General features: G+C 39.5%; 1 protein-coding gene across 1 annotated transcript in view; it reads right to left on the bottom strand.

Moving 5' to 3' along the window:
- The window catches only part of ATP8B1 (ATPase phospholipid transporting 8B1), a 96,138-nt gene that overhangs the window by 55,312 nt on the left and 14,494 nt on the right, over window positions 1–26,332 (bottom strand). The gene's annotated exons all lie outside the window — the stretch shown is intronic.

The raw sequence follows: 26,332 nt of genomic DNA, 5'->3' as shown, positions 1-26,332 counted from the left end.
CAGATAAGAGGTAAAACTATAGAACTGGAACCTCTCTCAGGACAACCACTATTTTTCTAATGTTTAGCCTTATTCTATCTAGGCAACGGAGATCATGGTTGCTAGCAAATAGCTCTGGACATAGAGGAAGTTAAAGGTAAAGGTAAAGGTTCCCCCGCACATGCGTGCTAGTCGTTTCCGACTCTAGGGGCCGGTGCTCATCTCCATTTCAAAGCCGAAGAGCCAGCGCTTGTCCGAGGACGTCTCCGTGGTCATGCGGCCGGCATGACTAGATGCCAAAGGCGCACAGAACTCTGTTACCTTCCCACCGTAGTGGTCCCTATTTTTCTACTTGCATTTTTACGTGCTTTTGAACTGCTAGGTTGGCAGAAGCTTGGACGAGTAACAGGTGCTCACTCTGTTACGCGGCACTCGGGATTCGACCCGCCAAACTGCCGACCTTCTGATCGACAAGCTCAGCGTCCTAACTCACTGAGCCACCGCGTCCCTTAGAGGAAGTTAGACACTGGGAAATCCTAACAGGCTGAGGGTTCCCTTCTTACAAAGAGGACCTCAAGGGATCCCTCTGAGGGAGACAGGAAGGCCAACAGGTCAGCTTCCATCCAATGATTCAAAAGGTGTCATAATTGCAGACAGAGAAGTTCAGACACTCAGATATGCTGGGACAAAACCAATTTGCATATCAATAATTAATTAGATAGGCTTTAGAAATGTCTATATGCAACAACAAAAAAGTGGGGACGTTCTTGAATTGACAGATTGAAATATTAATTATGCATGCTCACTTTATAAAACATGTTCAGTAATGTAATAATAAAAGTAGGGAATAACAAAAGAGGTTGCAGAACCCAAGATAAATGATTTAAGGATCTTAAAATGTCAATTAATGTGGCTGTGCTGTACTATTTCCTCTCTACTCCCTCTCTACTAATATTATGTACAATGGCCTGAATCATCATGTAAAATGTAGACAATTAATTAAAGTTAAATAAGGTTTAACCTTTGTCCTGACTTCTTGGCATGCCACCCCAAAGACCAAGTCAGCGCTGGTCAGGTCCACATATTTTGTTTAACAAAAATTGGTAAAATACTTACATAATTCTGTAATATAACCTTCTTCGGACATTGGCCCAACAGTTCCCACCAGTCTGACTGATTATCTGGCTGGAACTAACAGACGTTATAATATGAAGCACCTAAAAAGCATCATGTTGATAAATATAGCTAGGATATATTTATCAACATTCAGGACAAATGTCTGGCGTTAAGTCATGGCAACTCTATATGGATGACTGAGAATCTTCATCAACATTCAGAACAAATAAGAGCACAGGTTTCCTTCTGTGTAAATATTTTACACCAGTGGTTCTCAGTCTGTAGTCGGTAGACCTCTGGGGAGCTGCAGTGTTGTCACTGGGGGAGGAGAACGCGAAGGCTTGAAGAAATGTTATGATTTAAATCTTGAGTTAAGTCTTGGAGATCCGTGGCCATCGTCCGTGGCCACAAAAGATATTTACAGGGGGTTCCAGGGTGAAGAAAAGGTCGAGAACCACTGCTTTACACAATACTTTAATCATTACACCAAACTGTTTTAACTTAAGAAGTCTATATTAAACAGCACAGTATAGTAGGCTAGGACTGGGGAGAGCCAGATTCAAACTTAGGCCTGGCCATGGAAAATCAATGTATGAGTCTGCTTTAGGCACTGGCTAACTCACAGGGTGGTTCTTGTGGAGAATATTGATTAGAGGACTGGAGGCTAAAACATATGAAGAACAGTTGCAGGATTTGGGTATGCCTAGTTTAGTGAAGAGAAGGACTAGGGGTGACATGATAGCAGTGTTCCAATATCTCAGGGGCTGCCACAAAGAAGAGGGAGTCAACCTATACCCCAAAGCACCTGAAGGCAGGACAAGAAGCAATGGATGGAAACTAATTAAGGAGAGAACAAACATGGGGGGGGGGAGGAGAGACAAACGTCTTGACAGTGAGAACTATCAGTGGAACTGCTTGCCTCCAGATGTTGTGGGTGCTCCATCACTGCAGGTTTTTAAGAAGAGAGTGGACAGCTATTTGTCTACAATGATATAGGGTCTCCTCCTTGGGCAGGGGATTCCGTCCAACTCTATTATTCTGTTAATCGGGGTCTTCTCATCCCTAGCCCAATGCTCTTAACCCTACATTGTCCACTTTGCCTGAAGATGTTTACCATTTCTCTAATCCACCTCAGAAATTCAAAGGACATTGTAAGACTAGAAGCATAGTCACCTGTCCAGTATAATATGTATATTTTCATATTATCAGGAAAGAGATCACAGTTGAAATCTTAAGCTCCACTCCTACCAGCTTCATGAAGCCCACTTGGCAACAATATGGAAATGGTTTTTCCCGTTTTCTTTCTCGGGGATGTTTTTCCAATTTCAGTCTACAATCTTCAGGGAAGGATTTCCTGGAGACTTCCATCTAAGGAGTAACCAGACTTATTTCTGCTCTGATTTTTTTTTTTGATCAGCTGAGTTTGCTAATTTATAGAGAGGAAAGATATGGATTTATTTTTAAATTATTACCATAGTTTAAAATAGAAATATCGCTCATCTCTGTGGGCTAGCTGTAATGGTGTACTGGCACATGCAGGTTGCCATTTGGTAATTGAGGGCCATTTTCCTAGGTTCCACCAGGTGTATTTCTTTCATTAATAGAAACCACAACGTTCTGCCTTCCTGCTCTGGTGGGCCAAGTAGACATATTTATTTTTATTTATTTTATTGGATTTATATACCGCCCTTTCCTGAAGGACTCAGGGCGGTTTACAGGGTATTTAAAACAAAGATCAATACAAAAGTTAAAAACAATTAAAAAAGATTAAATCAATCCCTGAAAAAAATAAAAACCCCAATTAAAATTAAAATTCTCAGCCTGGGCCGGAGAGCTCAAAGAGCCAGGTCTTCAGGTCCCGGCGAAATGAACGAAGGTCGGGGGCAGTCCTAAGCTCCAGGGACAGCTGGTTCCAGAGGGCAGGGGCATCCACTGAGAAGGCCCTCCCCCTGGGTGTTATCCGCCGGCAATCTTTTACCGGCAGCACCATGAGAAGACCCTCCCTGTGGGAGCGCACTGGACAAAGGGAACTTGATGCTGGCAGCAGGTGTTCCCTCAGATATCCCAGACCCTCGCCATTTATGGCGAGAGAACCGACCCCTGAGGAACTCCACAAATGAGAGGCCTCGGGGTGGATTTCTGCCCTCCCGTCAACACCGACTGCGAGCGGCCCAGGAGATAGGAGGAGAACCACCGTAAAACCACTCAATATCCTCACTGTAAAATCTACAAGACAAGTTTTAATATACCTAAAAAGTACCAGGTTCAGAAAGGCAGGTTAAATATCTTGATAATACTTGGCACTTTCAATTTTATCTAAATTGTTGGCAAACATTTATTTTAATTCTAGGTATCACAAAAGAAAAGACAGATGTGTTGAAAAATGATTTTGCATTAAGCTCCACATTAAGCCCCTTGGTCCATAGTCCTACTTTTCAAAGAGACATGTGTATCATAATTCAGATCTTCTTTTTCTATTCTTCTGCTCTGCATGACTTTAATCAAGGTTTCATGCGTGTATTTTAACTCCACCCCATCGAGCTGCTTTCTTTCTATCTGAACTCAAATAATACCCATAGATGCACTTCTGTACCTACATTTTCTGCAAACACTGGTTGAGTTATATTGTAGGGAGTGGCATAGTTAATGCCTAACAGGGTTATTTTATTTTATTTTATTTTATTTAAAAAACCACCTAGCAAACTATTTTGCAATTCCTTATGCTGCATATTAGATGTTCCAGGGAAAAAAGGAAGTATGACCTTGACTGTTTCCTCATAAAGATACTGAAAAAAGAAAATTAATTCAACTCTGCAAACTGTCTTACACACCCACCTACAACCAAATCCTCCTTTTCCATTAAACAATGACACCTTTGTAAAAGAACATGCAGCTGGCCTGCAAATGGGAAGTCCTTTTTAATTTCTGAACAAAATTGCATACCTTTAGAATGAGAATTGTATTATTTTTTCCTCCCACTAATGTTTCACATAACAGATTAAGACACTATGAAAAACTGAAACTTTTCTCCAGAAAAGTTAATTTGAGTCCTTCTTTCCCCAGAAAGGGAATGCTTGTGGAGTACAGGTAGTCCTTGACATATGACCACACTGAGCCCAAATTTTCCATTGATAAGCAAGATAGTTGTTGTGAGTTTGGCCCCATTTTACAATCATTCTTGCCATGGGGTATTAAGTGAATCATTGCAATTGTTAAGTTAATAACACACTTGTTAAGCGAATCTTGGTTCCCTACTGAGTTTGCTTGTCGGAAGATCGCGAAACCTGATCACATGATCCCAGCACACCACAACCGTTGACAAGCGTCCTGATTTTGATCATGTAACCATGGGGATGCTGCCATGGTTGTAGGAGTGAAAAACCATCATGAGTCACTTTTTTCAGTGCCACTGTAACGTCTAATGGTCACTAAATGAATGATTTGTTAAATTGAGGACCACCTTTATGTAGTGTGCCACTGACTCTGGATTCAAATTCTTGATATCTCTCAGCAGGTTTAGCAAAGACCCCAGCCCAAAATCCAGGGGAGTTACTGCAGGATATGCAGTATCCAACTAGTACAGCAATGATATTAGATAATATAAAGCAAATAACAGCCTTGGTGGAGCAGTGGGCTAATGCCTCCTTAAGTAACACCAGCTGCCTGCAATTAGTGCAGGTTCGAGTCCCACCAGGCTCAAGGTTGACTCAGCCTTCCATCCTTCCGAGGTAGGTAAAATGAGGACCCAGATTGTTGGGGGCAATTAAGCTGACTTTGTAATAATGCTGCTTGGTGTGTGTGTGTGAAAGCCCTAATAAGCAGGCATATACATAGAATGAAGGCTACTGCTAAGCTTGTAAGCCGCCCTGAGTCTTCGGAGAAGGGCGGGATATAAATGGAATTTTTTTTAAAAAAGTACCCATAATCTGAATAGTAATAATCCAAAATCAGTGTTTTCTCATCTTCTTAATTATTCAATATTATGGGAAAAGCTATTCTACAGCATAAGAGTAAGCTATCTATTGCAGGATCCAATCTGGGTCAGTCACCAAAGATTTAGTCTTCTGAGCTTTCAAACTCAGCTGCAGCCCATCCTCAGGGACCTTCTCTTTAGTAGACGGTCCGTAACTGGCATGAAATCCCTTGTATGAAAGGCATTTTGTTTTCTTGTAGGATACGTTAAGCAGCTTTTTTTTTAAAAAAAGAACTGCAGTAGTTTACTTTGTTTTTTAAAGAGGTGTAGCAAAAACGAAGATCCATTCTGTGTCTGAATAGCAAACTGTACACAGACCATAGAGCTCTAAATCTGGATTCAATAATCTCATTTACAATGATGTTTCTCTACATTCTAAACCTAACAAGATTAGACTGCAAACATCCATAAAAAGAGAAAACAAAACATTATGGTATTTATTGAAACAGACATGAATCCCACCATCTGGCCAGAACAACCAGCTTCTTCCTTCCTGAAGCTTTGCAATTACTTCAAATCTGTGCACAAATGAAGCATCCACACAAATGGCGAAACATAAATTACAAGCATTTGCTGATGGTTTGGTATTTATTTTAGAAGAACCTTTGGAGATGATTCCTAAACTACTGGGAAAGATAGAACAATATGGAGAAATGGCAGGACTGAAAATAAACAGAGAAAAAACCAAAGTAATAGTTAAAAACCTTACAGATAAACACAAAAAAACACAAATGTCAAAAAAAAAAACAGAATTGCAGACAGCTAAAAAGGTTAAATATCTGGGAATACATTTAACAGCAAGATGTTCAACGATAAAACCTACCCAAACCAGTGCCATAAAAAACAGAATAGAAACGCAAGTTAAGATAGGCAAGAAAATGGTAAGTGAGCACCTGTCCAGCCTAGACGAGTTCAAATCACCAGGACCAGATGGATTACACCCCAAGGTTCTCAAGGAACTGGCAGACGTGATCTCAGAACCACTGAACTATATTTTTCAAAGATCCTGGAGCACTAGGGAACTACCAGAGGACTGGAAGAGAGGTGATGTAGTTCCCATGTTCAAAAAAGGGGGGAAAATAGATCCAGGAAACTACAGACCTATCAGCCTGACCTCAATACCTGGGAAGAGTCTGGAAAAGATAATCAAACAACAAATCAGCAAACACCTTGATGCAAACAAAGTCATCACTAAAAGGCAACGTGGGTTTGTCAAAAACAGATCATGCCAGACAAAACTTATTGCATTCTTTGACCAAGTGACAAAACTAGTGGACCAGAGGAATGCTGTAGATATAATTTACTTGGACTTCAGTAAGGCATTTGATAAAGTAGATTACAACCTACTACTTGATAAGATAGAAAAATGTGGGTTAGATAGCATCACCACCAGATGGATTCGTAGCTGACTGACAGGCCGTACTCAGCGTGTGGTCCTCAATGGAACCGCATCTACATGGAAGGAAGTGTGTAGTGGGGTGCCCCAGGGCTCTGTTCTGGGCCCAGTGCTCTTCAACATCTTCATCAACGATTTGGATGAAGGGATAGATGGGGAACTCATCAAATTTGCAGATGACACCAAGCTGGCAGGAATAGCCAATACTCCAGAAGATAGGCTTAAGATACAGGAGGATCTGGACAGACTCGAACACTGGGCACTATCTACTAACAAAATGAAATTCAATTGTGAAAAAAGTAAGGTTCTACATTTAGGCAGGAAAAATCAAATGCACAGGTATAGTATAGGTGGTACCTTGCTCGATAGTAGTAACTGTGAGAGAGATCTCAGAGTCCTAGTGGACAATCACTTAAATATGAGCCAGCAGTGTGCTGCAGCTGCCAAAAAGGCCAACACAGTGCTAGGCTGCATTAACAGAGGGATAGAATCAAGATCATGTGAAGTACTAATACCACTTTATAATGCCTTGGTAAGGCCACACCTGGAATACTGCATCCAGTTTTGGTCACCACAATGTAAAAAAGATGTCGAGACTCTAGAAAGAGTACAGAGAAGAGCAACAAAGATGATTGGGGGACTAGAGGCTAAAACATATAGGGAACGGTTGCTGGAATTGGGTATGTGTAGTTTAATGAAGAGAAGGGTGAGGGGTGACATGATAGCAGTGTTCCAATATCTCAGGGGCTGCCACAAAGAAGAGAGAGTCAAGCTATTTTCCAAAGCACCTGAAAGCAGAACAAGAAGCAATGGATGGAAACTAGTCAAGGAGAGAAGCAACCTAGAACTAAGGAGAAACTTCCTGACAGTTAGAACAACTAACCAATGGAACAACCTGCCTCCAGAAGTGGTGAATGCTCCAACACTGGAAGTTTTTAAGAAGAGACTGGCCAGCCATTTGTCTGAAATGGTATAGGGTTTCCTGCCTGAGCAGGGGGTTGGACTAGATGACCTCCAAGGTCCCTTCCAACTACTTCTTCTTCTTCTTCTTCTTCTTCTTCTTCTTCTTCTTCTTCTTCTTCTTCTTCTTCTTCTTCTTCTTCTTCTTCTTCTTCTCCTTCTTCTTCTTCTTCTTCTTATTATTATATTATATAATTACATAAAATTATTGAATCAAATAAAACTGGATCTGGGAAAATGGAAAAACTTGCAATTGTCAATATTAGGAAGAATTGCTACAGTGAAAATGAATATACTACCAAAAATCTTATTTTTATTTCAAACAATACCTATAAAACTTGAGAAAAATTCTTTGAAGACTTAAATTCACTAATTTTGAAATTTATTTGGCAAGGAAAGAAAGCTAGAATAAAGATGAAAATGTTACAAGATGCCAAGAAAAATGGAGGATTTGGCCTATAGGAGTGGGTTTTATGTTATTAAGCATCTGTATTAACATGGGTAAAAGAATGGATAACTCTTAGAAATAAAAGGCTGTTACATCTGGAGGGGCATGATTTACAATTGGGGTGGCATGCTTTTTTATGGTACGGGAAAAATAAAGTTCATAAATATTTCCAAAATCATTATATAAGAAATGCAATATCAACAACTTGGGAAAAAATAAAATGTAAAATATTTTTGAAAAATTCAGGGTGGTTGTCAATAATGGAAGCATTTGTACACCTAAATTTAGTGAACTTTGAAAAAATCTGGACATATAGAAATATTCTAAATTCTGAAGGGAATTTAAAATCTAAACAAGAAATGGAAAATCAGGGTATCAACTTATCGTGGGCACACCTAAAAATGCAAGCTAGATATGATAAAGATGTTAAACTGTATGGATTTTATAAGGAACAAACTGTGTTTGATAAGACATTGTTAACTTTGGATGAGAAACTAAGAAAATGTACAATTTTCTATTAACTTTGGAAATGGAAAGCAAACAAGTTAAAGAAACAATGATAAGATGGGCAAAATTTTTTGGATATAATATAGAATTAGAAAAATGGCAAAATTTATGAGAAAGAAATTACAAAGTGACAATGTCAACTTCCTACAAAGAAAATTTATATAAAATGTTTTATAGATGGCACCTGCCACCAGAAAGATTAGCGAAAATGTTTAAAAATATGTCAGATAGATGTTGGAAATGTAAACATAAGTCAGGCACGTATTATCATCTTTGGTGAACAGGTGACAAAAGTAAAGAATTATTGGAAAAATATACATACCGGGCTAGAAGAGATGTTGGGAGAGCACGTACATTTTAAACCTGAACTTTTTTTTATTAGGTATAATGCCAGAAAATGCCAAACAAAGCTTATATTTGACTTTGCATGTCACAACAGCGGCAAGAAATATTTGTGTAATACTGGGAAAATGAAGAGATACTATCAGATGAAGAAATAAAAAAAATACTACAATGCACAGAGATGGACAGATTGACTATGAGACTGAAAGAAAAAATAGAAATGGAATATTATCAAACTTGGGACTTATTTTATTGATGGCTAGAAGAAAGAATAAAGGATTAGGAATTAAATATGTATTAGTGAATGTAAACTCAGATAGCACGTTGGCTGAAAAATCATTACTGTTATGTATGGGAAAAAATAATAACAACTTTTATATAAAAAAGAACCTCATTGATTTGTTGGGATATTATTAGAGTAGAAAATAAATAACTCATAGCAATTATATTTTTAAAATGCACAATGAATTATGCTGCTGTGCCTTTAAAAACATAATAAGGAGAAAAAGGTGGATTTGTTTCTATATTTATTATATTATTGTATTTCTATACTTTAACAAGGATGGTAACAGTTGCCTTCAGGCGCAACTATTGCTTTATATTCAACCATTCCATTTGGAAATTAAAATTAAATACTTCATTACACTGCCTGGCTACTATTATGACAATTCAGAAGCAATACCAAGAGATTTTTCACTGACAAACAGCAAATTGATTTTGTACAGCTATACATTTGTCTAGTTTCCTTTTAAAATCCTTTAAAATGATGTCCTGAAAGCTTCTGGAATTTTTCCTTGAAACTGGAAAAAAAAATTTGATTTTTAGGTTTTGCTGACTGGAATAATTTTGTTATTATAAAAATGGCTTGAAATATTGTGAAATATAAATCAAAAGGTTGAATTAGTATATTTTTGTATTTCACTGCACTGAAAAAAGTCAGAAATCTCGTTTCTTTCCCTTTTTTGTTTCTCTTAATTTTTTAACTTTTGCTTTTCTGTATTTGTATTTTGTAAACTTAATAAAAAAAAATGATGTTCTTAAACTCAGCAGTCAATAGCCCACTCCACAGTTTGACTATGCAAAATTACTTTTTTTGGGGGGGGGGAATACTTGAATCAAAAATGAACCTCCCTGCATTTAGTTCCAACAGAGCAGTTCAAATTATAACCTCTTGAAACAGGAAGAAAAGGCTTTTGTCTACTTTTTCCCTACAAGTGACCCTTCCTCTAAGCAACCCCTTCAGGATTAATTGGTTGGGAGGGAATGCTTCATCCGCACCTCCACCATATCCTGCAGATTACCCCTTCAATTTGCATATAGTACAGATTAACTAACCACAATTTAAATAGGGTACAGCTCTGAACATCAAACACCAGAGGAGTCGGTGAAAAGGTAAGCAGTGAAAGTGTCTTCAGAGTTGAACAAAAGAGTGTTTGCTGAAGGTACAGCAACATTGCACAATCACTCCTCCCAGAGTTCAAACATAAATAGCTGTTACACATCCTTTTAACACCTGTGGGTGTGTAGGAGCGATGCAGTTTAAGGCATCCAAGCAAAGCCCATGGTGATAGAGAAGCTCTCTGAGGATGGATTACAGCACGAGTCCAAAAACTCAGAAGACTAACTCTCCGGTCCTGGTGACTGACCCAGATTGGATCCTGCACTCACATACTTCCAACTTTTTGTGATCTGATGCACTCAGTTTTCTAAGATTGTCTGTTAAATATTGCTTGAGTTCTTACAAACGTACTACAGTATTTAGCCATCTTAGTGGTGGACAACTGTTTCATTCCACTTCCTAATTTTCTGATGTGGGTCATCATTGTCCTATTACTTTTACCTGTAGACATTTGGCATGGATACTTTAATTGAAGGATTGCACAACAAAATTAATATCAACATCAAATGGTGACATATACGGCTGATATATGTCACTTAACAGGTGACACATTTTTTTCTAACAGGAAACCCAAATAGCCGGACAAACTTGCTGCATTAAGTTTGCTTATGCTTCAGCTGTTCAGGAAGCTGTTCTCTTATGCAGAGAAAGGTCTTGCTGATAATTATTTTACATTTTGAAAATAATAGGACTAGAAGTAATAGAATGTATTTATTGTAATAGAGGAAATCTGAAAACATAATTCAAACAAAAGAGCAAAGATCATACTGAGACACACAAAGCTATTAAGGAAATTTCAGAAAAGTATATTCCAGTTTTCAGACTTTGCACTTCATAGACCTGCTGGCATCCTGGCACAAAGTTAATATGCTTTTGTTTCTTATCAAGTATTCCATAACATCTTTAGTTCAACAGGAAACAGGACAAAATAAATTTTTAAAGCTAAACTTTACGCTAATATGGAAAAATTGAAAACGGAATTGGAAGTTATTCTTAATTCCCAGGCCACATGTTTGATTGATCAATTGATTGATCAATTATGTGCTATAAAATCAATGTCAACTCTTAGTGAACACTTTTTCTTTATAAAGATCTGATATATCATATTAAGATAGTACAAAGAAAATCAATTATCTGTAGGATAACTACTCCATAATGTCTATTATTGTTATTTTGTATTCTGTCCTGGATTGGATTGACCTATTTTGTTTACGTTTAATATTTCAATTTTTTTTTCTAGAACCTCAGTGTGGCCTTCATAGTATTTCCTTCATTTTATTCTTATCTATTTATTTTGCATATTTAAGAAATTCCCATGTCTCTCAAAGAGGGACTTTGGGTGGCGTACAATAAAATATTAAAACTTAAAAAACAGTGTATAAAATTTAAAGGAGGCAAGGAATTTTAAAAATTGAAAGGAAATGGGGGAGGACTTTTAGGGTGCTAACCAGCCCCACAGTTGCATGTTCCTCTGTGCACCCCAAGCAGAGCCATGTTTTTATGCCTTTAAGGAAAGGCTGGAAAGTGGGGGTGCAGCTCACCTCTGGGGTCGGGAGAAGTGTTCCACAGGGCAGGGGGAACAGTGGAGAAGGCTCTCTTCCTAGACCCTCCTAGTCAGAATTTTTTAACTGATGGGGTCCACAATATACCTACCTTGCCTGAACGGGTTCTGTCGTAGCCCTATGGGACAGGATGAGTTGAAGGAATGTTTGTCCAAGTTACTTCCTTGGCTGAGTGAAATCTTGAATCTAGTTTTCCCTGGTCTAATAATATTTCAGACATCATACCGCACAGCTTTTCATGGTGTGTCAGGGGTTGCTTAAATATTTACTCTGGCTTGTAACCAAGAAAGTTAACAAAGAAATTGTTTAATGGAGGCACAGAAAACAGTTCCATTTTTGTTTTATACTAAAAAACATAACCAAAATTGGGACTTCCCCCGAGCAGTAGGACTGACATTTGAACCGGTAGCTAATTTTTTGTTGCTCGGGCCCAGAATGGACTTCTGGAAGCGGCACACAGAGAACCGGTTGTTCACCTATTTGAATCTCACCACTGCCCTCACTCACTGAGAATTGGACCCAAGAGTTACAAGACGATTCCATCCACTAGTTACAAGGCAACTTCCCACTAGTCAAATGATCAGTATGATAAGCAAAACTGCTGGATTCCTGCAGCTAGCAGGAATGAATAGCAATAAAGGAAGCAACTGAATCTCGGACAGTGAGTGGTTTGGTAAAGACTGGATGACTGGATGCCTATTGCTAATTTGGTCTGCATGTATGTAAAAATACATGAATTGACTTTCACTCAACAATCAGTACAGGTGGTCCTCGACTTACAACAGTTTATTTAGTGACCATTCTAAGTTACAACGGCAATGAACAAAAAGGACTTATGACCATTTTTTACACTTACAACCATTGCAGCATCCCCTTGGGCATGTGATCAAAATTTGGACGCTTGGCAACTGACTCATATTTATGACAGTTGCAACGTCCCCAGGTCACATGATCTGCTTTAGTGACCTTTGGTCAGTCAAAGTCAATGGAGAAGCCAGATCCATTTAACAGCCATGTTACTAACATAACAACTGCACTGATTCACTTAACAACTGTGGCAAGAAAGGTCATGAAATGGGGAAAAGTCACTTAACAAATTTTTCACCTAGCAACATAAAAGTTTGGGCTCAATTGTGGTCATAAGTTGAGGACTACATGTACATGACTACTCTTTCTCAAAAGTTACTTTTGTTCTTGTACTGCAGAAGAAAATCATTCTGACTTTTTGCTTGGAGCTAACAAGATCCCTGATCTACCTGTCTCTTTAGATTTTTTTTTAAGAGAAAATAAAAATATGGAAAAGTAGCAAAGTAAAACATAGCCTCAAGCTTAACTTTTATTTCCAACAAAGCCCTGAGGACCCAGAAATATCCTTAGAAAACAGAATGGTATTACTTGTTTTCTTATATACGGTTGTTTTGTGATTGAGTACAATCAATCATTTGTGAGGTTATGAAACCAATAACATGGTCACCCATTCAAAAAAAATTGGGGGATTCCTGATTAATTCAATGCAATGGATTAATAAGTTTGCAAAGCCGTATCAATAATAATATACAATCACAACAGCACTTTTGGATTTAGTTCTGATTGTATGCTAAGTCCTAGGACAAAAGATCTGAAATTACTTTGCATAAGTAGAAGACATGACCAGCTAGGTATTGTATTAGATTAGCCTTCTTCAGCCTCAGGTCGAATTAAGATAGCTATGGGGATAACATGTATTGATGTTCATTCTGTACATCATAAGGAAATCAGATTGGAAAAGACTAAATTTGGGGGTTAAGTTTATGATTGCTTTTTTGAAATTCACAAGCCATTTTATGCATAAAACAAGTAAACACAAAATGATGGGGGGGGAGTTAAACTAAACATATAGAACTGTTATTCCTGGGCCAAAGCACTGTAATTTTGCCACTTTTTCATCTAAAGTTGAAACAAATTGTGTCCTTTGGATCCCTTGTAGTAGTTAAAATTAATCCAACTCTTTGAATGTATCCAGAAAATCTTTCAAATTCCCATCTGGTTAATTGGGTTTGTGAATAAATCAATTTTCCCACAATAGGCCAAATGCCAAAATAATTAAACAGGCTGAGACAGCCCAATGCACAAGGTCACTAAACACAACCATGCATCCAGGCAGAGAAAAATACACACAGTTAAATCAGTCAAATTTAGCAGTGGCTGATCTGTTTTCATCTAAGTTTACCTGATCTGATTTTAAATGATCTAGTTAAGCATGTGCAAATTTGACCCTTATGCTCTAGTTTCAAAAAGTCTGCACAGTCCCTATCCAGAAAGACTATGTACTTAATCCATGTCAAGTAGGAATTTTTTACAGTTGCAAGAAAAAGTATGTGAACCCTTTGGGATTACGTGGAGTTTTGCATGAATTGGCCATAAAATGTGCTCTAAACGTCATGTAAGTCACAACAATAGAAAAACACAGTCTGCTTAAAATAATACTACACAAACATTAGCTGTTGTCATGTTTCAACTGAACATAAGATGGAAACATTCACGGTGCAGGGTAGAAAAAGTATGTGAACCCCTAGCCTAATGACTTCTCCAAGAGCTAATTGGAACCAGGAGTGACTTGACTCCAATCAGTGTGATGATATTGGATGTGTTGCTGACAGCCGTCCTGCCCTTTAAAAACACACACCTGTTTTGGGTTTACTGGTCTCAAGAAGCACTGTCTGATGTGAACCATGCCTCGCAGAAAAGAGCTCTCAGAAGACCTATGATCAAGAATTGTTGACTTGCATGAAGCTGGAAAGGGTTACAAAAGTATCTCCAAAAGCCTTGATGTTCATGTGTCCACGGTAAGACAGACTGTCTACAAATGGAGAAAGTTTAGCACTCTTGCTACTCTCCCTAGGCGTGGTCGTCCTGTAAAAATGACTGCAAGAGCACAGCACATAATACTTAATGAGGTAAAGAAGAATCCTAGAGTGTCAGCTAAAGACCTACAGAAATCTCTGGCACATGCTAACATTTTTGTTGACACATCTACAATAAGGAAAACATTAAACAAGAATAGAGTACATGGGAGGACACCACAGAGAAAGCCATTGCTGTCCAAAAAAATATTGCAGCACGTTTGAAGTTTGCAAAAGAGCACCTGGATGTTCCACAGCACTAATGGCAAAATATACTGTGGACAGATGAAACCAAAATTGAGTTGTTTGGGAAAAACACACAGCACACCAACATCAAAACCTCATCCCCACTGTAAAACATGGCGGAGGGAGCATCATGGGTTGGGGCTGCTTTGCTGCCTCAGGGCCTGGACGGATTGTTGTCATTGATGGGAAAATGAATTCCAGAGTAATTTATCAGGACATTTTTCAGGAAAACGTACGACCATCTGTCCACCAACTGAAGCTCCGCAGAGGATGGGTGATGCAACAGGACAATGACCCAAAGCATACAAGTAATTCAACAAAACAATGGCTTCAACAGAACAGAATACGCCTTCTGGAGTGGCCCAGTCAGAGTCCTGACCTCAACCCGATTGAAATGCTGTGGCATGACCTTAAGAGAGCGATTCACACCAGACATCCGAAGAATATTGCTACATTGAAACAGTTTTGTGCAGAGGAGTGGTCCAAAATTACTCCAGATCGTTGCGCAGGTCTGATCTGCAACTACAGGAAACGTTTGGTTGAGGTTATTGCTGCCAAAGGAGGGTCAACCAGTTATTAAGTCCAAAGGTTCACATACTTTTTCCACCCTGCACTGTGAATGTTTCCATCTTATGTTCAATTAAAACATGACAACAGCTAATGTTTGTGTAGTATTATTTTAAGCAGACTGTGTTTTTCTATCGTTGTGACTTACATGACGTTTAGAGTACATTTTATGGCCAAGTCATGCAAAACTCCACGTAATCCCAAAGGGTTCCCATACTTTTTCTTGCAACTGTATATGAAAGCACCATATGAAGAACTCTGAAGTCAGCTCCAAGAATTTAGCACCTGGTCAAGCAGACTCAAGTCAAAAAGTCAGTCTTCCCCAGTATGTTGGAATATATTGCTATTTAAAATATATAATCTACAGATATAACTGAAGATTTATGCAAACTGTATGCAGATGGAAGTTGTGCATACTTCAGACATGATTGGGAAGACGGCTGTGATTCGGATTATTTGGGAAAGTGAACACAGCCCCTCTTTAAAGCAACCCAGTTTTATGAATTTAAGAAAAAAAAAGATTTGGCTGCTTTAAGGATTGCTCAATCCTAGACTCAAAGATTATGAAGCAAAGATCCAGCCACCAAGTTCATTAAAGTAGTGAAGTAGTGATGAGCACCAGACCGCAGATAATTTCCAGACTGAAGAAATACAATATATTTGCTCTCCTGTATCTCAGATACTGAAATACTAATCTACTTGTTCTCTCTTCAGATATTGAACTTCATCCATCCATCCACTCATCCATCCATCCTCAGACAAGGATGTACTACTTGTGATGGAACAAAGTCCAGGAAATTTTAAGACTCAGAAATCTGGCCTGGATTTATTCAAGCACTGAAAGCATTATGACTATGGAGATCAGAAGGTCGGCAGTTTGGCGGGTCGAATCCCGAGTGCCGCGTAGCAGAGTGAGCGCCTGTTACTCGTCCCAGCTTCTGCCAACCTAGCAATTCGAAAGCACGTAAAAATGCAAGTAGAAAAATAGGGACCACTACGGTGGGAAGGTAACAGCGTTCCGTGCGCCTTTGGTGTCTAGTCATGCTGGCCACATGACCACGGAGACGTCCTCGGGCAAACGCTGGCTCTTCGGCTTTGAAACGGAGATGAGCACCGGCCCCTAGAGTTGGAAACGACTAGCACGCATGTGCGGGGAAACCTTTACCTTTTATCTGAATTTTGACAACAGGTCTTGCCTAAACCCTCAGTCTTGCTAGAAGACTGAAACCTTGTGCCTTGAACTTTGGACAAGATCTTAATCATGTTCTTGCCTACTGATTGCTCTATTTCCTGCTGTTGTTTTTTTTAATGGCACTTTTTACCATTTGATTCTTATCTTTATCTTATCTCTTAGTTATGAGACCCATTAGAATAGTTCCTATAACTAATTTTGCTTCAAAATGAAAAGGACTTTAATCCTTAGCATTTATTACCTGCTGTGGCTATGTTCGGTCGAGCTGCTAAAATGTCATGGAAACTTCTTAACTTCATTATCTCTGTGGCATATTGTTCTTTAATTCTCTTTCCCCCCCCCTGCGCCCGCCATATAAACCAATCCCTGCATGGTTTTTATACAACATGGAGTATCCCTAGCATTTACACAATGCCAAGAAATAATAAACACGCGCACACATGCACACTCTGCAAATTATTATTATGCAGAAGCAAAAAGAAAAGGATATCTCATTTTTAAAAGCTTATAGATAAATATAACAGCTCCAATTATTTACCAGCACCACTTGACATGGAGAAGAAGCTCCAAACCTGCTCAGTGGCCTCTAACAGCATTTCAAAAAATGAACTCTTCTCTTCATAAAGCCTTGTAATTCCAGTGTGAAGTATACACAACATTGCCTTGATCTAGGTTGCTCATTTCAGAAACTGGTAATGTTGTGGTGTTCAATGCTTTACATTCTATGTTTCTGTGGTTTATTTTTCCATGTGTTGTACAACACATGAGTCCACCTGGCAGTCCAAAGCTGCATTTCAACTTCTTTGCAAGTTGGCATGCCATATAACAGGGGTCTTCAAACTTGGCCCTTTTATGACTTGTGGACTTCAACTCCCAGAATTCCTCAGCCAGGCATGCTGCCTGAGGAATTCTGGGATTTGAAGTCCACAAGTCATAAAAGGGCCAGGTTTGAAGACCCCTGCCATATAATAAGGGGAAAACTGAGAAGTGGGAAAACAGGGTGCATTGGATTATTTGTCTTAATTGCTGAAAACACTGCCCAAGTATGAAGGAATAACTTCAGCTACAGTTATCATGGCTTTTCTCCAAACAACAACAACAAAAAGTGGGAATGCGTAACACACCTCATTCACATCAATAGATCAAAAAGAGATTCATTATGATCTTTTGTCAGACTGGACTCCTCATCAGAAATACTCTAAGCTAACACAGTTATACGTTCGAGATGCAACTAGGTTTACCTTCTCTCTTTATTCATGTTGTTACCCGAGAAACTACCACAAAATTTCCTGGAGATAATGAGTTAACCCAACGAGTGTACAACAGTTTGGGTATACAGTACTCAAAAGTAAAGGGGGGGGAAGTGTTTCTAAAGTATTTTAAACTCCTCATTCTTGGTTCTTCATACTGTGCCTTCAGATGGAGAGATCACATGCTCAGGACTGCAGAAAGCTTGAAAATCTAGTCTGTGACTATTTAAAAGACATACAAACTCTTTTTCAGCTTAGTTTAGTGGTGCTGACTGCTTATAAAAGTATTTGGCCAGAGAGCAAGAAGATGAGGCCAAGAGGTCTGTTGAATGACGGGATTAAAGAAACACACTATTCTCTATTACTGTTAAGTGGATTAAATATTTTCAGTTTTGAGATTATGCTATGTAACATCTACTTTTATGCTATGGGCACTCCCAACAGCATCTCAAAAATATTTAAAAATGACAACTTCTTCAACAAGACACCTTGAATAGCAAAGCAATGTGAGCTTCTTACATACCTGATAATATTCACTCTGTCTAGAAACGAGGCACACCTAATTTAACTTCGGCAAGCATACATCCTGTCAGTTAAATTTATAGCTGTTTATTAAGGCTTTCATATAGGAACTTGGTACCTTCTGACTACATTTGGCAACAAGGAATGTTGATTTTAGATTCTGATTATTTTCAGTCAGAATATAAAACTTGACAAAGACACAGACAGAAAAGAGAAGGCAACCAGTTCAAACCTGTTTAATCCTCCTATTTTTCTTTACTATATTAAATGTTCTTCCACATACTAATATAACATTTACTTATTTAAAAGAAGTTAGGACCTGTCCTTCCATTATGTTTGCAAGAATTTGAAATGTAACAGCTTAAAACAAAGCATTATAGATGAAAATCAACATCAAGTCTCATACCTCTACCATTAGTCGAATCTCACGCTGTTTCTGAAGCCACAATCCAGAAAAATAAAATCTCTGCCGTTGGATGCCCAAATAATAAAAGCTATTAAACTATTAAGCTTACCTCCGTGAAGAACGTATGGCCGGGCAGCTGCCCAGCCTCCAACTAAAACAATACCGCCAATTACTACACACTACTTGTCTTTTTCTAATATCCACCACGTGCCAAGGTAGTTAGAAGAACAAGCCTTCAGACTCATGTGTCAGAGACACATAAATCTTGTGTTATTGTTGTTCTGGTACTAGTATGAGTATGGGAAGTTAAGTGACAACAACTCATTCTGTTCAGTGTCCTATAAATCACAGGCAGTAATGTCTGTGTGATTTTAAAACAATTCCTGACATAATGATTTTTAAAACATGGACCATGTCACCAGTATCTTAGATAACTGTTTGCTGAGAACCAAACTCTTTCTCTACAGGGGCACCAAATATATTCATAGTCAACCTTCCAAGATGGTAGTTTAGCCAATTTAACTCCAGCCAAATTGCTAGATATCCAACAGCAAGTATATTCAGTTTCATTTCAGAGAATATCTGAATTATTATGGTGGGACTCATTCTGCTCAGTTCTGTTATATAAATAAGCTATTAATAAATGCAACCTTATTATAAAATGAAAGAACACATAAATGCCAATGTTGGATTTATGATAACTACACAGATATGTGCATACTGATCTCTTTCTACTGTTAACTTGTAGCTCTTTTAGTGACATTCTAGAAATCTCTTTGATCCCACCCATCTAATGCATCCATTGTCTTCCCCTACTTCCCTCAGTATTAAAGCGCATAATCATTCTTTTAGTTATTTAGCTGTTACCAAGCATATGCATAACATAGTGAGTTTCTTCATCCTGTTTATACAGCAATTTAGATTCAAAGAAAAAAGGTGATTCAGAAGGTACCTGAGTGTGTCTTTAGCTCCTTTTATTATCTTGTTAAATCAAAAGCATCTTTTCTAGAAATGGTGCATGACCCCAAGAAGAATCATAGTTTCTTCGAAGAATTGTCAATAGGCTTTAAGGTAAAGGTAAAGGTAAAGGTTCCCCCGCACATGCGTGCTAGTCATCTCCAACTCTAGGGGCCGGTGCTCATCTCCATTTCAAAGCCGAAGAGCCAGCGCTTGTCCGAGGACGTCTCCGTGGTCATGTGGCCGGCATGACTAGATGCCAAAGGCACATGGAACGCTGTTACCTTCCCACCGTACTGGTCCCTATTTTTCTACTTACATTTTTACGTGCTTTCAAACTGCTAGGTTGGCAGAAGCTGGGATGAGTAACAGGCGCTCACTCTGTTACGCGGCACTTGGGATTCGACCCGCCAAACTGCCGATCTTCTGATCGACAAGCTCAGCGTCCTAACCCACTGAGCCACCGCGTCCCTTTCAATAGGCTTTATGTTCTTTAAATAACTTCTTTGAATCTTAATCACTGTACAGATTTACTGAGAATATAAAATCTGCCCTGCTGGACTGGACTCCTGGCTCATTTAGGCCAGCCATCAGTCTCACAGTGGACAGCTAACTGCACAAGGATGCCCAGTCATCTGCCATGAAATAATCTATATCATCACCCCAAGAGAATATTTAAGTCTTTATTTTGTTGTGTATTGATTCAGCGTTTGTTCTTGATTCCATGGAACTTTCAGAGATCATCTGCAAATCTGTAACAGTAAAGGCTCCTTATTTTTTCTGGTACTGGAAATTAGTAATTCAACTGCCACAACTGTATATTATAGTATAACTGCTGGAAAGATCAGTGCTTCTGTATTGCCTTAGGAGCATCCATTTCCTTTTATGATTTTTTGTAAACTGGTAACTTTCTTCCACCCTGGGATTAATCCCTTTATTACTTTTTAGCATGCTTTTTGTCTTTTATTCTTCAGCCCAAGGAAACAAAATTACAGTATCTGCTCTTTTAATTTCTTCACCAGTAATTCTAAGTTCACAGCAATAGATAAGAAAAATAATATCCAAATACAGCATAAAGACCTTCAGCATAGAATAAAAGCAAACACAACCATAATAACTTCAAAAGATGCTGTGAAATCTCTAACAGGCCATGAAATCTGAACCTTACATCTATACAGCTAGCTTTCCAATGTTTCCAATAGAGAAATATTTTTTTCTATTATGCTTTCCTCCTTTTAATGTTCCTTACAACTGGAATGCTGACATTTCCACATAGACTTCTGCATGCATCATTATTAGAATTCTGCAATTACCTCTAACACTGTAGATATAGAGCAGGGGTCTTCAAACTTGGCCCTTTTGTGACTTGTGGCCTTCAACTCCCAGAATTCCTCAGCCAGCTATAGCTATAGAATTCTGGGAGTTGAAGTCCACAAGTCATAAAAGGGCCCAGTTTGAAGACCCCTGATATAGAGTAAGAGTGAGGAAGGGTCCCGTAATTTAACCAAACCAACCAAGAATCTTGAGACACTTTAAACAAGAGTATATTTAGTACAAGTAGTCCTCAACTTACGACCACAATAGAGCCCAACATTTCTGTTGCTAACTGAAACATTTGTTAAGTGAATTTTGTCCCATTTTACAACCTTTCTTGCCACAGATGTTAAGTGAATCACTGCAGTTGTTCAATTAGCAACAGGGTTGTTAAGTGAATCTAGCTTCCCCATTGACTTTGCTTGTCAGATGGTTGCAAAAGGATGTGACCTCAGGACACTGCAACCATCATAACTATGAGTCAGTTGCCAAGCATCTGAATTTTGATGATGTGACCATGGGGTTGCTGCAATGGTTGCAAGTGTGAAAAAACGTTCATAGGTCATTTTTTTTCAGTGCTGTTGTAATTTTAAAAGGTCACTAAATGTGCTGTAAGTTGTAAGTTGAGGACTGTTTATACCACATAAACATCCATGAAAGTTTATGAGATACTAAACTGATGTAGGATTTAAACTGAGGCAGCACTGAGGAAGCGAGGAGAAAATTTGAGGTCCCTTCGCATGTTTGTCTTCCAATGTGATGAAGGCTGCCTGCAATTAGTGCAGGTTCGCATCCCACCAGGCTCAAAGTCAACTCAGCCTTCCATCCTTCCGAGGTAGGTAAAATGAGGACCCAGATTGTTGGGGGCAATTAAGCTGACTTTGTAGTAATGCCGCTTGGGGTGTGTGTGAAAGCCCTAATAAGCAGGCATATGCATAGAATGAAGGCTACTGCTAAGCTTGTAAGCCGCCCTGAGTCTTTTACAATAGGTTTTAGATTTTACAATAGGCCTCAAAACAGGGGCAAAGTAGCATTATAGCATTTCAATCTCCCTGGCTACTCTTATTGCAGATTTCAAGTTGACCATTTTGGTAAAACTGAAACTTTTGGTAAAGTTTTGGTAAAAATGAAACAGCATGACTGAGTGGGGGGAAAAAACTCACATACATCAAGAGATCTCAATAAACAGAATAGGTTTTTAACATATTACAATTGTTAATTTGTAGCAATGGGTTTTTAACACATTACAAGTGTTAACTGATAAAGTACCTGTAATCTGTTTCACATCTGCATATTTAACCTGCTTCCCTTTCTTTCCTCCACCTTATCCCAATTCAAATCCACATCACTTTATCCAGTCTATGCATGTGGTGAAACGAACTCTGGCTCACGAAAGCATATGAGTTTTAATAAAAGTTCTTAGACAGAAAAGGTGCAACGGATTCCTCCTGAATTTAAGTCACTAAAGTGTTCTGAAAGATAGTAGGGTGAGGGTGGGTCTGAGGGAGATTTGGCCAGAGAATACAAGGAAATGGGGGGGAAAAATAAGACAATCAATGCAAATACTGTATACATGCCATTACAGAAACTTTTCAAAAGGCTATGTTGAATTCAAAAATTTTATGGCAAGCTATAAAAGCCACAGGTCTAACAGAACAGCAGACAAAACTTGCTGTACTGTCCAACAGCAGTTATCTCTTGTGCAAAATTCCTCCCTGCTGTGTAATAAAAACATTCCATCTATGTCCCTATAATTATACTGCACACTTTTCTCAAAACACTAAGAATACATCTTCTGTTATATAATGTTCAACAATCATATCTTGCTTCAAAGGATTCGCTGGACAGATACATTCATGGGGGAGGAGGCTCAATAAAAGCAGAATATAGCTCATTATTTGAAATGTGTCACAGAAAGTGTGTCTAGAAAATGTGAATGCTGTTCACTGCTAGAGAATGAATGTTTGCTTTTTTTAAAAAGGACCTGAGCAATTTGAATTGTCATGAGTATCACGTGGAAACAGATGTGGTTGCTTTTGGGTAAAAGCCAGGTTATTTGACATATAAGGCTTGAGCACTTAGAACTGAATGTACATTTATGCCCTGTATATTAAATTGTTGCAAACTGTCCCTTACATCTGAAATTCAGAACATCTGGGAATGAATGAGAAGGAAGTAGATGTTTCAAATCCATGCATGCCCTTTGAAAACGCTACATTCAGACTGTCCCAAAGGGCTATAAATCCTTCCATTCCCCACCATCCAGTCATAGCTGAAGAAGTTTCTTGGATGAGAAGCGAAACATCTTCAAAAAAAACAACGAGAAGAAACTCCAGTTACCTCCTGAAAAAAGCACCTTTGGGAAATCATGACCTGGACAAGAATCTCCATAGACTGTGCCAAAGTGGCTTTTTCCAAAGGCAACTGAACTTCCTTTGTTTTTCCTTGAAGACGTTTCGCTTCTCTGAAGAACCAATGAAGCTTCCTGGATGAGAAACGAAACATCGTCAAAGGAAAACAAAGGTGCCTTTTGAAAAAGCCCCTTTGGGACAACCATGACCTGGATGGCTGAGAATCTCCATGGGCTGCATTCAGCAGAAGTGATGATGCAAGTTCAGAAACTCAGGTGCAGCCAAGTGCCAGGAACAATGAATGCAAGCATACACATGAAGGTAGTCCATTCAAAGAAGCAGCCTCAAACCCTATTGATAATACATTTAGAGCAGTCATAAATATTTACAGATCTTTAATACTATGGACCCTGCAACATGGGACTTTCCATTAAATGTGTATCATTTCTTTTTACATTGTCCTTCCCTCTTTCAAGGTGAACATAGTCAAATGAGGGCAGGGCTCTTAACTTGTGACCGCTGGAGAAAAAGCACTCCCCGCTATGTCTTTTCTCAGACTTGTTTGATTAAGTTACGCCTGGCAAATTTTCCTCTCCTTCACAAGTGTGCGAAGTACAAGTACTCTGTTACCCTTTTAAGGTTGTGCTCACATCATGCAACACACAGAAAGTCAAAGCAGAAGCATTATCATTCATCAGGTTTACACATTTATTTTATCAACGCAAACTTAAATGTCGCTCCAGCAGGGTTCTGACCAGCTTATCAGAATATAAAAGTAAAAGAGAAAAAAATATATAACCTGAAGCCTCCTAAATTCTAATAATAATAAGTTTTTTAAGTCACTAAAACAAAAAGGGAAAAAAATCTAATAGCACCTATCAAGCCTGCTGGGAGGGGACTTAATATAGCATCAAAAATATATATATTATTTTTTTGATGGTGCAGTTAATGAAACTATCTCCTTTATGACTGGAATGTAGACGAGCTGTGGATCCAGATTTGCCAACCTTGTAAATTCTTACAGAATAAAAGAGGGGGATTTTACAGTCTACTTATTATGAAGCATTTAAAATTAGAAAGATACTAAAGAGATATAGCTTTGACTTCACTCTGATAGATGTAATATGAAAAGGGAAGGGAAAGCAAGGTAGATATAGACTTTTTGAAAATAGTAGGACAAAAGGTGTCAAACTCAATTTCATTGAGGGCCGCATCAGCATTGCAGTTGCCCTTGGCGGGGCAGGTGGGTGTGGCCAGGGTGGGCGTGGTCTACTGGGTGGGTGTGGCCAGCTCTACATCATTCGCATCAACGGTGCCAATGAGGGCCTGGGCAGGAGTGGGACAGATCTGAGGGTCTCTGGCAGAAGAAGATGGGACCGGGGCAAGTGCCAAGGCATGGTCCACTGGAGGAGCCTCACTGTTCCTCTCAGGCCTTGGGGGGTGGGTTGGACGGTGGCGTGGAGGTCAAATGCCCAGCCCAGCTCCATTTCCCCAAGGTGGCGCCCAGCTGCACTTACTTCCTCCTCAAGGCTGCTGCTGCTGTGCTTGCTCTCCTTAGCCAGGTTGCTCATGATGGGTATGAGGGCAAAGTCAAGAGGGAGGCCCACTCCCTCTCCATATGAGGACACCTAGCTTTGTATCCAAAGCTTCCTTAGCAATAGGATCGGAGACCCCCCAGAATAGGCCAGGAGGAGGGGGCAAGGGGATGGTGAAAGGGCAGCAGGGCAGGACTAAGGCAGGACTTCCCTCAAACCCTCCCTCTCCTTCCTTCCTTCCAAGAACAGAGTGGTAGGAAAATATTTGAGATGAGGGAGGGAGAAAAACAGGCAAGAGATGCAGCTGGGGAAGTGTCATCCTTCGTGAGGAATGAAGAAATGCACCATCGCCTGGAAGTGGCCAGCACATGGCCCTCGCCTACTTCACATATCCGGCTTGGTGGGCTCTGGGGGAGGGGATGCCATGAGCAGCATGAGAGTCGATGTTGCCTACACAATGCTGCCCAGCCCCCAGCATGCCCGGTTTTGGCAGGCAGTGGGGCACTTTCCTGACAGTGCCGAGAGGCTGAGCCGAGTGGCATGAATCTGAAGAGAAGCGCAATGCTGCCCAGGCCCTAGCCTGCCCAAAGTAGGCAGGGTCATATGCTGGCCACTTCCAAGTGATGGTGCATTTCTTCATTCCTCACAAAGGGTGATACCTCCCCAGCGTGCGCCCAGGGGGCAGTGCCGTCGCAGCATGGGCCGGTCCCTCACCGTTTCCAGACAGCCTTGTGGAGCTAAGACTGAATGCATTTCAGCATAGATGACTACCACGAAATTGTACATTGGCTTCCGGCTGGCCTGGGCCGGGGCCAAGGAAGCAAGGGCCGTTCCCTCACTGTTTACAGGATGGCTTTGCGGGCCACATGAAACCACTTCGCAGGCCGGATCCTGGGCCCCCGGGCCTTGTGTTTGACATGTCTGGGTTACATCTTCATAGAATAAATATAGAATGCCATTGGAGGAGAAGAAGAGGTACAACAAGGCTTGGGAAATCTGAAAGGGATACAGGCAATCCTCAACTTACAACATGTCATTTAGTGACCATTCAAACTTACATCAGCACTGAAAAAAGCAATTTATGACTGTTTTCACACTTAAGACACTTGCAGCTTCCCCATGGTAATGTGATCAAAGCTCTGAAGCTTGGCAACTGGCTTGTATTTATGACTGTTGCATTGTCCCGGGGTCAAGTGATCCCCTTTTGCGACCTTCTAACAAGCAAAGTCAATGGGAAAGCCGACTCATTTAACAACCGTGTTACTAACTTAACAACTGCAGTGATTCACTTAACAAGTATGCCAAGAAAGGTCATAAAAAGGGGCAAAATTCACTTACATATGTCTTGCTTAGCAGCAGGAAGACTATCCGTACATATGTATGCGTGTTTGCACAGGTGCATGTGTGTGTAGTTTCCTAATATACTGA

Source organism: Vipera ursinii (assembly GCF_947247035.1).
Source record: "Vipera ursinii genome assembly, chromosome: 2".
Taxonomy (NCBI): Eukaryota; Metazoa; Chordata; class Lepidosauria; order Squamata; family Viperidae; genus Vipera; species Vipera ursinii.
This window is presented reverse-complemented; position numbering and strand designations above follow the sequence as displayed.